At 37.8% G+C, this 15,989-nt stretch overlaps 1 protein-coding gene and 1 long non-coding RNA gene across 3 annotated transcripts in view; both read right to left on the bottom strand.

Moving 5' to 3' along the window:
- Positions 1-15,989, bottom strand: part of TNFRSF11A (TNF receptor superfamily member 11a) — a 130,127-nt gene that overhangs the window by 94,783 nt on the left and 19,355 nt on the right. The window lies entirely within an intron of this gene.
- LOC110214744 (uncharacterized) lies at positions 163-15,165 on the bottom strand. Its single transcript, XR_002326363.2, has 3 exons — positions 14,948-15,165; positions 686-812; positions 163-579 (listed from the first exon to the last, which is right to left on the bottom strand). It is a non-coding gene; the product is annotated as an uncharacterized LOC110214744 (long non-coding RNA).

Here is a 15,989-nt window from a genome sequence, read left to right as displayed (position 1 = left end):
CCTGTGTTGTCTCTAGATATGCTCATTTCAGACAAGAGAATATCAAAGGTCTATTGATTTTTGCTTAACCTTCTTACTTCAGGTCAAACAATGAATTTATTATTTCTCCTCTTTGAAAAGAAAACATATCCCCCAAAGGGAAATGAAGAAATAACTCTACACTTACAGGCTTTACTGGAAAGTTTCTTTATTTCCCTGTAACACAAACAGTGAAGAAAGTTTGCAGCTGTGGGGTAGATGATATGAAAGCATAGGGATGGTTTGTTTTGCAAACATACTAATTAGTATGGCTTTTACTTATCACAATATCATCAAGCATCATTTGCTGTTGTGTTCGATAGGCTCTTGTGAATGCTACCTTTGTTCTCAGGGTTTGAAAAAAGATGTTTTCTCCACTTTTAGATTTTAAAAAATCCCACCCTTTAATTCTTCTAAGATTAGAACAATTTTCTCTTTTTTGTGGTGATCTTGAACTTCCTCCTCCTCAGTTTCAAAGCCTCGCGCTTTGCTACCTGTCCATCTTTTCTTCTCAGCACTACTTCTGTTTCCCATTCTTAATCAGCATTCTTTCCCAGCGACCTGCACAAGTTTGAAAAGTAAGGAGTGTAACAGCAAATATTAGACACCTCCAAGAAATAGCCTGGTTGTGCCTAGGTGGGCACTGATACACTAACCCTCTACCTACCTACTTAGAGATAGTGGCTGAACAGCATTAGACTTGGATCCAGAAAACATGGGTTCAGATCTGGAGTGGTACCAACTATGTTGCACTGAATAAGTAATTCTACCTTGCTGAGCCTCGGTTTCCTTATCTGCAAAATGGAAAAATAGGCATAATAACACTTGTATATCTACCTCACAGTGGCAGAAAGGTGCTTTGTAAACCTTAAGGTGCTATATAAATTGTGAGATATTGGTATCTATTATAAAACATATATTGTCACAACAGATGCCAGAATTAAAAAAAAAACAAAGAAAATGTCTATGAACCAATGGAAAGTAAAGTGAGTGAACCAGGAGAACAATTTATACAAGTATAGTAACACAAAGGAAAACAATTTTAAAAGTGTTAAGCAATTCAGTCATGCAATGAACAGTTATGACTTCAGAACACTAACAATGAAGCATTCTTCCCACCTCTTGGAAGATATATGATGGGTTGGAAGTGCAGAATGAGACATACATTTTTAAATTTGGTCAATTAGTGGATTTGTGTTGTTTGTTTATTTGTTAAAAGAGAGGGCTTTTATTTGGGAGCAGGGTAGGTGAAGTGGGTGGGTAGTGATAGTGATGCAAAAAAAAGGAAAAAATATCAATGAAACATTTCAAAAATACGCAGAAGGAACTTCAGAAAGGGACACAGACAAGCAGGGAAGTTCTGTCATTATCTTGTTAAGCTAATTATCTACTTAAAACAAACAAAATTATGCATAATAAGGCATAAGTTCACATGTAATCCTCTTTTTTGCTTATTCTTTATTTACTGAAATGTTGGTATGTGTTCTTAATAATAAAAAAGAAAAAAATTTAAATGTATAATGGTCTGTCCTGAGATGAAGCCCAGCTACTGATATTGTGACACTGATTCTTCTCTTTCTGACGTATGCAGTGCCTTCCGCCCAAAGAGAGTAGGCCACTTTGGGAAAGCTATATCTTATCAAAAAGTGATGTTTTGTGGTAACTCATAGGTAAAGTCTTAGTTGTCCTACTGGGACCTCAGGCTAGCAGACTGAAGGTGAAGGCAAAAAGGATCAGGCCCTTGGACATTCAACCCTGCACAAAGCCAAGGTCTTGTGTCCTGGGTGGGATATTTTCTAAGTGTACATCACCATCTTGAGATATAACTTCTACAAGGGTGTCACATGAAAATTCAGCTTGGTCCCTGGGATCTGAGGATCAAATTCCTTGTCATCTGAATTCCTTGGTGTCCATGAATCAACAATCATTTATTAAGCACTTACTATGTGTCAGCACTGTGTTAATTGCTGGGGATCTAAAGAAAGACAACAACATGGTCTCTTCCCTCAAGGAGCTTCCATTCGAATGCAGGAGGCAACATGGAAATAATTATGAGTCATACAAATCTCATCCTGAATTACCATCTACCTTCTGGACATTTCTACCTGGATGTCCCACAGGCACCTCAATATATTCAAAACAGAACTCCTTATCTCTAACCAATCCCACTCCCACTCCCCCAACCTGTTTCTTTATTAAGCACCCCTTTTTTATTAGAGGTATCACCATCCCCCTCATCATTCAGATTAGTAGTCTTAGTAATAGTCATTCTGTACTCTCTTCTCTCCTACACTCCTTACTTAGTCAATGACTGGCTAAGTTTTCATCAGTTCAAATCCACAACCCTATAAGCCATCCATCCCTTTACCATCACTCACACAATGGCCACACAAGTAGAGGGCCTCCATCATTGCTTGCCTGTAATACAATAACAACATCCTGACTGATTTTCTTTCTTCCAGTCTCTTCCCTTTCTATCCAAATAAGCTTTCGAAGGCCCAAGTTTGACCAGTCTTGCCGTAGACTGTCAGTACCACCCTACTAGGATAAAACACAAATGTCTACACTGTGGCTCCCACTTACTTCTCCAGCTATATCTCATACTACTTTCTTTTAAGAATTCTGTTCCATCCAGAATGAACTACTAGTAATTCCCTGAATTCAAGATTCACTTGTCCAAGCCACACCCAACGCCTGCAAGGCATTCCCTTCCCAACTTTGCTTCTCAGATTTCTTTTTCCTTAAAAGTTCAAAGCCACTAACACCTCCTTTGTGATGTCTTCTTTGCTCTATTTCCTATTTTGTTAGCACTTTCTCCTCCCCTAAAAGTACCTCCTACTTGCCTCTTTTTATATACATTGTATCTCCCCAGTAGACTGTAAGCTCTTTGAAAGGGAAAGACCGGGTTTTGGTTTTTGTTTTTGGTTTTATTTAGCACAGTGCCTTACAAATAGTAAGTGTTAAATAAATGTTGGCTGAATTGAGTCGAACTCTCTTTTACAGAGTTCTACGTGTCCTGCACCATCAACTTTCTTGCAGGTATAGGGGAGATTTTACTGACTGAAACGTTTCCACCTAGACCATCATTTACAAATTGCAGAGACTTAAATCTTTCCATGACTGATAGGGAAACAGGTCAAGTTGTTCTGTGTATTCTCACCTTAGTTTGGATCCTCAGCACCTTCTGACTGATTTACAGCAAAGACCTGGGATTTTTTTTTTTTTACAGCAAGCATCTTTAATAAAGGCCTCATTTCTCACATATGTAGAGAACTGAGTCAAATTTATAAGATTACAAGTCATTCACCAACTGATAAATGGTCAAAGATTATAAACAAGCAGTTTCAGAAAAAGAAATCAAAGCTATCTATAGTCAGATAAAAAAGCTCTAAATCATTATTGATTAGAGAAATGAAAATTAAAACAATCCTGAGGTACCACTTCACACCTACCAGATTGGCTGATATGACCCCAAAAAATGACAAATGTTGGAGGGGATGTGGGAAAATGAGGACATAAATGCAGTGTTGGTGGAGTTGTGAAATGACCCAACCATTCTGGAGAGCAATTTGGAACTATGCCCAAAGGGCTATAAAACCATGCATACCTTTTGACCCATCAATACCACTACTAGATTGGTATCCCAAACTAATTAAAAAAAAAAAGGAAAAGGACCCATACGTACCAAAATATTTATTAGAGCTCTTTTTGTGGTGGCAGAGAATTGGAAATTGAGGGGATGTCCATTAATGGGGAAATGACTGAACAAATTGTGGCATATGATTATAATGGAATTGTATTATGCTATAAGAAATGACAATCTGGATGATTTCAGAAAAAACTGGAAAGACTTACATAAACTAATGCAAAGTAAAGTGAGCAGAACCAGGAGAATAGCAATAATGTATGAAGATCAACAGTGAATTACTTAGCTATTCTGAGCCATACAATGTTCCAGGGCAATCCCAAAGGATTCATGACAAAAAATGCTACCCACTTCCAGAGAAAGAACTGCTGAAATCTAAATGCCAAATGAAGCATACTAACTTTCATTTTATTTTTTTGGTGGGTTTTTCTCTGGTCTATGTTTTCTTTTGTAGCGTGGCTAATATGGAAATATATTTTGCATGACTGTAAATGTATAACCTACATCAAATTGCTTACCTTCTCAGGGAGGGGGGAGAGGTGGGATGGAGAGAGAGAATTTAGAACTCAAAATTTTAAAAAACAATTGTTAAAATTGTTTTTACATACATAAGGAAAAAATAAAATATTATTTAAAAAAAACAATTTAGTTAGCTTCCTTGACTCATGTAATCACAATCCTCACCAACTCTCTGGCCAGATTAATCTTGCCAAAACATCATTTTCATCATATCTTAGCCATTTTGAGTAACCCCCTCATTATCTATCAATTCAAGTCTATACTCACTATACATGCATTCAAAAACTCCCATTTTATTTCACTGGATCTTTAATTTCCCAACACATATCAATCAGGCCATCAAATTAGGTCAGTATTCACAGTATTTCTGTACATAGTCATTTCCCATCCCTGTGCGTTGGTTGATATTCTCTGTGTGATGCTTTCAATTAATTAATTAATAATTAATAAATTAATTAGGTTAATTTAGCCTTGATGGCATCTGATTATATTAAGTTTTTCATTGTCTCTTAATGGTTTCATGTGTGTAGGTCTTCCCTCCCCATCTAGATCATCCATGAAGATAAGCAGTATGTCTTATATTTCTTGTTTTACTCCATAGTACCTAGAACAATGTTGGGCATTCACTAGAAGTTCAACAATCATTAGTTAAATTGAATTTAAAATGGACAAACTGTCTTAATGAGTATATTTATGTTTAACATCTTTACAAAAATTGATCATATACCAGGACACGTGTTCAACAATAAATGCAGAAAGGCAGATAAATCAAATGTATCTTTTATAGATTATGATGGAATAAAAGTTATAATGAATGCAGGAAATATGAACAAAAGATGCAGACTAAAATAGAAACAAAACAATGGCATATTAAGTATGATCAGGTAAAAGGAAAAAAAATCACAGAAATAATAATTATATTAAAGAGAATTATAATGAGACAACAAACCAAAAGATATAAGGTTATGCTAAGGTAATATTTAGAAGAAAATTCATGACTCTGAACAGAGATTAACAAAGAGAGAAGTAATTAGGCATGCAATTTTAAAAACCAGAAAACTAAAATTAGTTATTCCAAAATAAACTAAAAAAATTTGTGAGAACCAAAGATATAAACAAAGTTAAAAAATAAAATAACTATTGAAGTAGTAAACAAAATGAAGAGCTGCTTTTTAAAAAGACAAATAAATGTGACAAACTAATAATGGCTAATTTGATAAATATGAGAAAAAAAACAAATTACCCAAATCAAAAATTATAAGGGAGCATAATAAATGGAGAAGAAATAAAGGAAATTATCAGAAATTATCATACATAATTTATGGTAAAAAAGAGAAAATTTAAATAGATGAATGCCTATGAAAGTATAAAATACCCAATTTACAAATAGGAAACTGAGACTCTAAACAGCCCAATCTCAGAAAGAGAAAACTGAACAAACCACAAATGAACTCCAAAAGGAAAAAATTAATTCCTAGTCCAGATGCATTTACAAGTTAATTCTATCAAACATCTAAAGAAAAAATAATCCTTCTACTACATAAACTGTTCTCAAAAAGAGGGGGGAAAGGTTCCAATCAAACTTGTTCTATGAGACAAAGACGATTCTACTACCCAAACCAGGGAGGAATCAGCAGAAAAATAGATTTATAAACTATATCAATAATGGGTGCAAGAAATTTTAAATAAAATACCAGCAAAGAGGCTACAGAAATATGTCCCAAAATCATTATTCATCATAACCAAATCTGATTTATAAAAGTAACCTAAGAATGGTTCAACTTTAAGAAAACAGCATAATTAATCATATTAAAAATTAAAATAAAAATCACATGATTTTTGTCAACAGATATAAAACAGCCTGAGACAAAAATAATGCTTCAATTTACATTTAAAAAGCAAAAAGTACATGAATGAAAGGTTTTTTTCTTATTCCTACCAAAAGCACTTACCTGAAATCATAAGTTAGTAGCATTTATGAAAGGAAAACATTGGGTACTTGCCAAGTAAAGTCAGAAGTGAGGCAAGAATGCCTACTGTGTACACTATTAGGCATAGTACTAGAAATGCTGGCTATAGAAATAACAAAAAAATTCAGAGGATAAATATAGGCAAAAGAGGAGGCAAAACTGTAGAAGATATTACAATTTATTTAGCTAGCCCTTAAGGAGAGAGAGAGACACAGACAGAGACAGAGACACAGACAGACAGACACAGACATAGAGACACACACAGAGAGACAGAGACAGAGAGACAGAGACAGAGAGAGAGCTTTAAGAATTAGCAAGATAAAAAATAAACCAACCAACCAAACAAAAATCCATCAAAATTCCTGTCTGCTACTAATAAAAAGTAGGAGAAAGGAAAGATAAATTACATCTAACATTTTAAAAAGTATTAAATATCAAGGAATTAACCTCCTTCCCTATAAAAATAGAAACAGAATCTATAGAAATACAACTAAAATATTCACAGATATAAGGGGAAGTCTTAAGTAATTTGGGAAATATTTCATATTCATAACTTGGTCTTAATATTATTCCAGGGGTGGGGAACCTGAGGCCTTCAGGCCATATGTGGCCCTCTAGGTCTTCAAGTGTGTCTCTTTGCCTGAATCCAAACTTCACATCTGTGGGCCCAGAGGGCAACATGTGGCCTGGAGGCCATAGTTTCCGCACCCCTGCACTATTCCACTCAAAAGGCATGCTTTATAGAATACATCAGAACAATAATCACAAAGCTTACTCCATATGAAATTTGCAGTTACAGTGTTTAAATCAAGAATGTCAAGAAAATAATGAAGCAATCAGGAATAAAGTGGTTTTGCCATTTGTTGTCATTATTCAGTCATGTCTGACTCTTCATGACTTCATGCCATTTGGGGTTTTCTTTAGAAAGATACTGGAGTGGTCTGCCATTTCCTTCTTCAACTCATTTTACAGATGAGGAAACTGAGGCAAACAGGATTAAGTGACTTGCCCAGGGTCACACAGCTACTAAGTATCTGAGGCTGGATTTGAACTCATGAAAATGAGTCTTCCTGACTCCAGGCCCCACACTCTCTCCATTGTACCACATAACTACCCTGGGCTTAGCGTTACCATACTTCAAATTATATTTCAAAATCAATTATTATTAGAATCTGATGAAGAATATAGAAAAGTAAATCAGTAGAAGAGATCAGATAAGGAAATTCCAGAAGAAAATGTACACAGCAGTCCAGGTTTTTATAAACCCTGGACAAATAACTAGAGAAGAGCCCCTTAATTCAACGAAACCCGCTGGGGGAAAATGGTTTGGAAAAAAAATAGGTTTAACTAAGCATATTAAAGAGCAGCTAGGTGATGAAGTGGATAGCGCCCCAGACCTAAAGTCAAGAAAATCTGAGTTCAAATATGGCTTCAGACACTTACTAGCTGTGTGATGCTGGGCAAGTCACTTAACTCTGTTTGCCTCAGTTTCCTCATCTGTAAAATGAGGCTGGAGAAGGAAATGGCAAACCATCTCTAGTATCTTTGCCAAGAAAACCCCAATGGAATCACGAAGAGTTGGATGTGACTGAAAAGGCTGAACAAGCATATACCACAATAAATTCCAAATGAATAAATTATCTAAATGTAAACATCATGCAATTTTTAAAATAGAAGGAAATGAAAGGTAACATCTTTCATAACCATAGATAGTATAAGAATTTGTAACCAAATATGGAAGGAAAGAAGTTATGTAAAGTTAGAAAAATTCTGCCAAAGAAAATCAATACTGTGGGCAGCTATGTGGTGCAGTATATAGAATACTGGCTCTGGTGTTAGGAGGATCTGAATTCAAATGTGGCCTCACACACTTGACCCTTGCTGTGTGAACCTAAGCAAGTGACTTAACCCTAATTGTCTCACCAAAAAAAAAATAAAAATGAGCAAATGAAAATCAATACTGTTAGAATTAGAAGAAAGGTAAAACATAGAAATAAAATCTTTGCATTAAAAATCTCTGATAAAAATCTGACACGCCAAATATATAGGGAATTGATAAAACTTCATAAGATTAAAAGCTATTCCCTTGTAGACAAATGGTGAAAGGATAGGGACAGTTTTCAAAAGAAGAAATACAAGCTATTCACCACCATCTGAAAAACTAATCAAAATCACTAATAACTATAGAAAGGAAAATATCCTTTCATGCTCATCAAATAATGAAAGATGGGAAAATGAGGAAATTGTGTTAAAGGGGATACACTAAGTCTCTGTTGGTAGACCTGCCAATTCATCTAACCATTCTGGAAAAGTAATTTGAAATTATGCAGGAAAAATTACCAAACTGCTCATACTCTTTGACCCATGCCTACTAATATTGGGGTTAATATCCTAAGTAAGGTTAATTTAATTTTTTTTTACAATTTATTTCTTTATTTTAAGTTTTCAACATTCACTTCCCCAAGATTTTGAGTTCCAAATTTTCTCCCCCCCCAACCCCGTGACAGCCTGCATTCTGATTCCCCCCTTCACCCAACCTGTTCACCCTTCTATTTCCCTCCCACCCCCGCACTTATTCCCTTCCCCTTCTATTTTCCTGTAGGGTACCCCTTTGCCTGTATATCTTATTTCCCAGTTGCATGCAGAACCAATTTCTAACATTTGTTTCTTAAACTTTTGAGTTCCAAATTCTCTCCCTTCCTCCCTCCCCACCCACCCTCATTGAGAAGGCAAGCAATTCAGCATAGGTTATACATGTGCAGTCATGCAAAACACTTCCAGAAGTCATGTTGTGAAAGACTAACTATATTTCTCTCCATTCTATCCTGGCCCTATTCTTTCCTTTGTCCCTGTTCCTCCTCAAAAGTGTTTGCTTCTGATTACCTCTTCCCCCAATCTGCCCTCCCTTCTAATCACCCCTCCCTCTCTTATCTCCTTTCCCCCTACTTTCTTGTGGGATAAAATAGATTTCCATACCAATTGGGTGTCTATGTTATTCTGTCCTTAAGCCAAATACGATGAGAGTAATGTTCACTCATTCCTTCTCATCCCCCCCTTCTTTCCCTCCACTGTAAAAGTTTCTTCTTGCCTCTTTTATGTGAGATAATTTATCCCATTCTACCTCTCCCTTTCTCTTTCTCCCAGTACATTCCTCTCTCACCCCTTTATTTTATTTTTTAGATACCATTCCTTCATATTCAACTCACTCTATGCCCTCTGTTTATATATATTCCCTCCAACTACCCTAATAATGAGAAAGGTCTCATGAGTTACAAGTATCATCTTTCCATGTAGAAATGTAAATAGTTCAACTTTAATAAGTCCCTTATGATTTCTTTTTTCTGTTTACCTTTTCTTGCTTCTCTTGAGTCTTGCATTTGAAAGTCAAGTCAATTTTTCTATTTAGCTCTGGCTTCTCAAGAATGCATTAAATTCCTCTACATCACTGAATATCAATTTTTACCTCTCATTGATTACACTCAGTTTTGCTGGGTAGGTGATTCTTGGTTTTAATCCTAGCTCCTTTGACCTCCAGAATATCATATTCTAAGCCCTCTGATCCCTTAACGTAGAAGCTGCTAAATCTTGGGTTGTCCTGACTGTATTTCCACAATACTTGAATTGTTTCTTTCTGGCTGCTTGCAATATTTTATCCTTAACCTGGGAACTCTGGAATTTGGCTATAATATTCCTGGGAGTTTTCCTTTTGGGGTCTGTTTCAGGAGGTAATCGGTGGATTCTTTCCATTTCTATTTTGTCCTCTGGTTCTAGAATATCAGGGCAGTTTTCCTTGATAGATTCTTGAAAGATGATGTCTAGGCTCTTTTTTTGATCCTGGCTTTTAGGTAGTCCAATAATTTTTAAGTTATCTCTCCTGGATATATTTTCCAGGTCAGTTGTTTTTTCAATGAGATATTTCACATCATCTTCTATTTTTTCATTCTTTTGGTTTTGTTTTATAATTTCTTGATTTCTCATGGAGTCATTAGCTTCCATTTGCTCCATTCTAATTTTTAAGGAATTATTTTCCTCATTGGCTTTTTGGACCTCTTTTGCCATTTGCCAGTCTATCTTTTAAGTTATTTTATTCAGAATTTTTTGGGATCTCCTTTAGCAAGCTGTTGACTCAGTTTTCATGATTTTCTTCCATCACTCTCATTTCTCTTCCCAATTTTTCCTCTACTTCTTGATTTTCAAAATCCTTTTTAAACTCTTCATGGCCTGAGACCAATTCTTATTTTTCTTGGGGACTTTGGATGTAGGAGCATTGACTTTGTTGTCTTCTTCTGGTTGTACATTTTGATCTTCCTTGTCACCAAAATAAGACTGTATTGTCTGAGTTTTTTCCCTCTGTTTGCTCATCTTCCTCACCAGTTACTTGACTTTTTAACTCTTTGTTAAGGTAGGCTCTGCTTCCAATGTGGAGAGTGTACTGTCCCAAGCTCCAGGGGTTTTATGCAGCTGTTCTCAGAGATACTTCTAGGGACCTGTAAGTTTTCAGTTCTTCTGAGGTGGTATGATCAAAGATGATTTACTCCTCCCCTGGCCTGTGCTCTGGTCTGTGAGTGACCACAAGTACTCTTTTCTGTCCTGGAACTGTGAGGAGGGTTCTCTCTGCACTGCTGCCATAAGCTCTGCTATGCCAGTGCTCCTCCTTGCCCCAGGACTATGACTCAGATCCAAATATAAGCAAAACAACCGAATACGCCTCAGTGCTGGCAAAGAGATCCCTGTCATCTCCTTCTGATCAATTGCTCGATCCCCTTACCACCTGTGGACTGAGAGCTCTGGAAGCAGCCATTGCTGCCGCCCCAGAACTGTGCTGGGGCCAGGGCTGGACTGTGCGTCTCTTGCACCCAGGTCCAACAGACCTTTCCCCACTGACCTTTTAAGTTGTCTTTTGCATTTGTGGGTTGAGAAGTCTGGAAACCACCACAGCTCCCCTTGATTCAGTTTCCCGAGGCCTGCTCCAGGTTTGCTGGGCCCCTTCTTTGCTGGTATGGCCCATGCTGAACTGAGCTCCTCTCCAAGACTGGCACAACAGACTTTTCCTGTTGACCATCCAGGTTGTCTTGGGTTGGAAATTTGTTTCATTGTCTTTTTGCAGATTCTGCTGCTCTACAGTCATTTTTTACAGATATTTGTAGAGGTTTGGGGGAGAGGTCAAGGAGTCCCTGCTTTTACTCTGCCATCTTCTCTAGATCTAAATTTCTCTAATTGTAAGGTTAATTTTAGCAGAAATATTTTAATAGCATTACTGTTACTAGGGATACAAAAGTAATGAATGAAGGACTCTTTGCTTGCAGAGAAATTAAATTCTAATGGGGAAAACAATGAGGAACTATTTAAATATGACATCAGCAATAAGCTCCTCTAGTACAAATCGCACAACCACTCTGTGGCCATCATTTCCCACATGGCTGCTCTCCTGAACTTCACCACTGTATCCAGAAACCCATCTTTCTTCAAGATTGAATCAACTCTGAGATTCATACGTCCTCTGTCCTTGGGGACCATGTCTCTAATTGGAGAGGATGGAGTGTGGACATCAGAGAACCACTTAACAAATGTTTACTCACTCAGTCACTCACCATAACCTACCCTCACACTAGCAGGGCTTAATTCCTAAAGATAGGCCACCGCCATGTGGTTATATTCAAATTCTTCCAAAGTCATAGGGTAACTCTGCAGTGGGAAAACACACTCCCCTTACTCATCACTACAAACTATACTCTTGAACTCCCAGTTCACAAACCATCCATTCCCAACGATAGCACATTAAATCATACATATAACCATTTACTCAAAAAGATGAAGTTAATAATAATTAATAATAAAACAAGCATTCACTTAAGGGAAATGTAAAAATAATAGATGCATCAAAGTCCACATAGAAACCTGGATCATACTTTCCCACAATGTACTAGTATCTATGAAGAGGAATGGGCACACACCTAAAGCTAGCAGGGAAAGAAAGACATGAATGAGGTAACTCATTTGTTTAGAGTAACACAAAACTCTGGAACTATAAACATCAGCGTCCTCTTTCTGACTCAGTAACTGTCCACAAAAGTTCCTTGATGACTGTGGCTTCAGTGTTTAATCGATACTTCCACTGCTTAGCTGAGTAGATCCACGCTGTGCACGAGGCACAAAGTCTCAATTTTCTTTTGCCTCTCTTATCATTCTCAGTCCAATTTCTATGTCCTCTCTGTGAATAAGCCCATACTAGTTTATGGTTAGCAACCAAATTCTCATCTTTTTGTCTATAATAAACACAGAGTAATCATGATGTCATATTTCTCCACTTATTAACTAAAATGTTCTTCATTTTTTCAAATGCAAATCAATGAAGCACTCTGTATCTTACATTCACTCCAGTATGTTACAATTTGTCATACTGAAGTGAGCAATTGCTGCCTCAGAATGCTGAGTCAAGACTTAATTTTAGTAACTGCTTCTCTTAGAACTCTGAGCACAGCTACGTATGTACCAGACGAGTAAATTGTCAAGGCAGACAGCTCAGTTAAGTGTTTTTTCTCATAAACATACTCATGCCTCAGATAAGTGAACCATCAAGGGTCAACCATTCAAAGGGTCAATAACATAAGTATATACAAAATAATCATAAAGAGAATAAATACAAAGTAGCTAAATACAAGGTATTTCGAGAGGTAGGGAACTAATAATTGAGGGAATCAGGAAAGGTTTTATACAGAAGATGCTATTTGAACTGCATCCTGAAAGAAGAACTGGATTCTATGAGCGACAAGTCAAGATGAGGTACATCCCAGGCACAGGAGGCAGCCAGCATAAAGGCACAGACATGGGCAATGAATGGAAAGTGACACATACTGTCAGTCACAATCATACTATTAACTGACTTTTCTGAACTAGGGCAGGGGGGAGAATGTAGTTGAGGAGGGCTGTTACATGTTCACTGGGAAATTTTTGTTAAAAATATGTATCAATAAAGATAAAGTAACAAAAATGGATATGCTGGGAAAAGGTGACTGTTGAGCAGAATTAGGACTAGGGTCAGGTAAGGTAGAAAGCAATCTAGAACGCAACACAAGGACTGTGTGGCAATGGACAGTTTTTACCATTTTTTAAAATAAATTCATTTCAGTGCCTTAACATTCTGTACATGGCACATAGGTGGTTGTTGTTTTGTTTTGTTTTGTTTTTTAATTATGTCAAGTTTCATGTTTTCCATTAAAGGTGCAAAGATTCCAGATGTCCAGGAACACACTAGGTGAATAATTTTCAAACTTCAAATTGCCTTGTGATCCTTGAAAGCAGACTTGGGGAGGGAGTGTAGGAAGATATTGGCTTTCAAAGACACAAAGGATCTCAGAAGCCCCTAAAACACTCCATGGAGCTTAGAAACACATGACTCTCCTAATCAACAGATCAGTAGCACTATACCATGCCTCCCTGTCCCCCCCAACCTAACCCAATAATCCACAGAGGGACCCCTCAGTATCCTGCAGAAATCCTCGGATAGCCAAGCCAGGGCAGGTCTAGAGCGTACAGAGGGCCAAGCTCGGGACAGGAAATGCCCCTCTGGAGCCTAAGGGCAGTTCCAGTATTGCATATCTGAGTTCTGCATTGCCCGAGCCTGACCAAATCCCAGCATTCCCTGAGATGCTAGGCTGGAAGAGAAGGACTTTAAGAGCTGTTCTGGGTGGTCCAGCACAGCAGTCTCCTGCCCAAGCCAGGCAACACTAAAGCTCAGCCTGAGTCTTCCCCAAAGTGCTGTTGACTGCCTAAATGCAGCTCATAGGAGAGTAGCCTCAGGGTATTCTGAGTGCCTCCAAACACAGCTCTCTAGGAAATGGAGCCTGAGGCTGAATCTGAACCTGAACCCAGCAATTAGCCTGGCTGGGAGAGCAGCCTCAGGGCATTTCATGCAGGGTCTATCACCCGAGCCAAGTTTACAGGAGAAAGACTCTGGGCAAGATACAGAATAAGCACCTTAGCTGGGTTTGAGACAGTGTCTGTCTTCCAGTGGGAGCTTAGCACAAGAGTAGCTCCCGCACCCAGAAATGGAGGAAGAACCCCATTCAAAGCCTAGAGCAAGAGGAGGTCCTGGAGTTTAGTGAGAAGACTCCAGAAAAAGCCCAATGAAGCAGTGCTAAAGTCCCTTATAAAAGGGGCCACCACACTCAATATGGGGCAGGCCATGCCCACAACATTTATTATGGAGCTTGACATAAACATAGATTGAGACCTCTTCCCTCTCCATCCCCAGCTTCATGAGCAAACCAAAGAAAACTCCAAATACCATAAGGAGATACCTTGGTTTGAGATGTGCCTAGGTGTTAAATCCCCAAAGAGGATAGGGACTCCACAAGGCTTGGTAAAACCTTGAGAAAAAAATGCCCAGGGCACAGAGGTTGAAGGAGTACCTGGAGGAAATGAAACGAGATACAGGATGCAAAAGCTAGAGAGGAAAGAATGGCAATGCAAACTGACTCCTTAGACTAGACAGGGGAAAATCCTACCCCAGAACTAGATGCTCTGAAAATTAGAATGGGCCAGAGAGAAAACAACCTAACAATACAATAAGAAATATCAAAATGAAATAAAAAAATTATTTTAGAAAAAATAAAGCAATAAGGTAATTTAAGATAAATACTAGAAACAGCTACAAAGAATTATTAGACTATCTAAAAACTATGATCAGAAAAAAAAGTCTGGATGCCATATTTCAGGAAATTATAAACGAAAATTGCTCAGAATACGTAGAACCGGAAAGCAAAGTGAAAATAGAAAGAATCCACCAGCAAACCTTGCAAATACCCTGTCTTGGTTCTGATGTTGATTTATAGCTGTCCATCACTGCACTGAGTTCCTCATCTTGGTTACTTCCTACAGGCACCACTGGCATGAGTTCGTTTTGGATGGATGCTACCACAATTGCACTATGCCTCCACTAACAGAAGGCAAACCAGAAGCTGCATGGCTTACAAGTTAGAGTCTCAAGAAGACCCCACTTCAGGTTTTGCCTATGACACATACTGGCTGAGACACTATGAAGTAACATAGCCTTTCAGTGCCCACAGGCAGCTCTCTTGTTACATATGGAGAGATGTCAATCCACACTGGTGGAGGAAGCTTGTCACTAGCAGTTCCCTACATTCATGAAATCACAGCTCTGGTAAAAATAAATAAATAAATAAAAATTAAAAGAAGGGACTCTGCTATGGTCTGAATCTGAATCAGCCTGGAGAAAGAGTCTCGCCTGCTGCTTGCACTAAGTTCTTCTGCATGACTGTGGTTAAGTGATAACATCATTCTCTTCTGCACTCCCTTCCTCTTTTACCTGAAGACTTCCCTTCTGCCCCATGACAGTTTCATATGCAAATGAATTATAAAAGGTATACAGGCAGAAAATGTTCTTTCATATATGTAATCTAAAGTCTTCCATCAAGCAATGACTCACACTTACATAACATGTACAAAGTACTTTTAATACAATCCTATAGACTAGGCGACCTTATCAAAAATGACCTGACTTAAATGAGCCCCAAGCAGATGGACATACTATCTATGTAAAAAAAAAAATTCATCTAAAACCTTGCCCATGCTCTTTCTCCACAAACCATCCTCCTTTCCCAAATTCCCCATTATCATAAATGATACCCCTCCTACTGAGGAAGATTCCAGGTGGGTCATGGACACCTTGAGTTTAGGAAATAAATTACTTTACAAGAATTGAGAAGTGGGTGTTCTCTATCGTGGAGACATATAAAACCCAAACCACTGAAAGGATGCTTCGATCTGATTGTGTTCATACAATTCTACCATGTGACCAGAATACTTAAACAGAA

Source organism: Phascolarctos cinereus, unplaced genomic scaffold (genome assembly GCF_003287225.1).
Source record: "Phascolarctos cinereus isolate Bilbo 61053 unplaced genomic scaffold, phaCin_HiC Scaffold_4;HRSCAF=312, whole genome shotgun sequence".
NCBI lineage: Eukaryota > Metazoa > Chordata > Mammalia > Diprotodontia > Phascolarctidae > Phascolarctos > Phascolarctos cinereus.
Note: the sequence above shows the minus strand (reverse complement) of the source record. Positions and strands in the feature narration are given on the sequence as shown.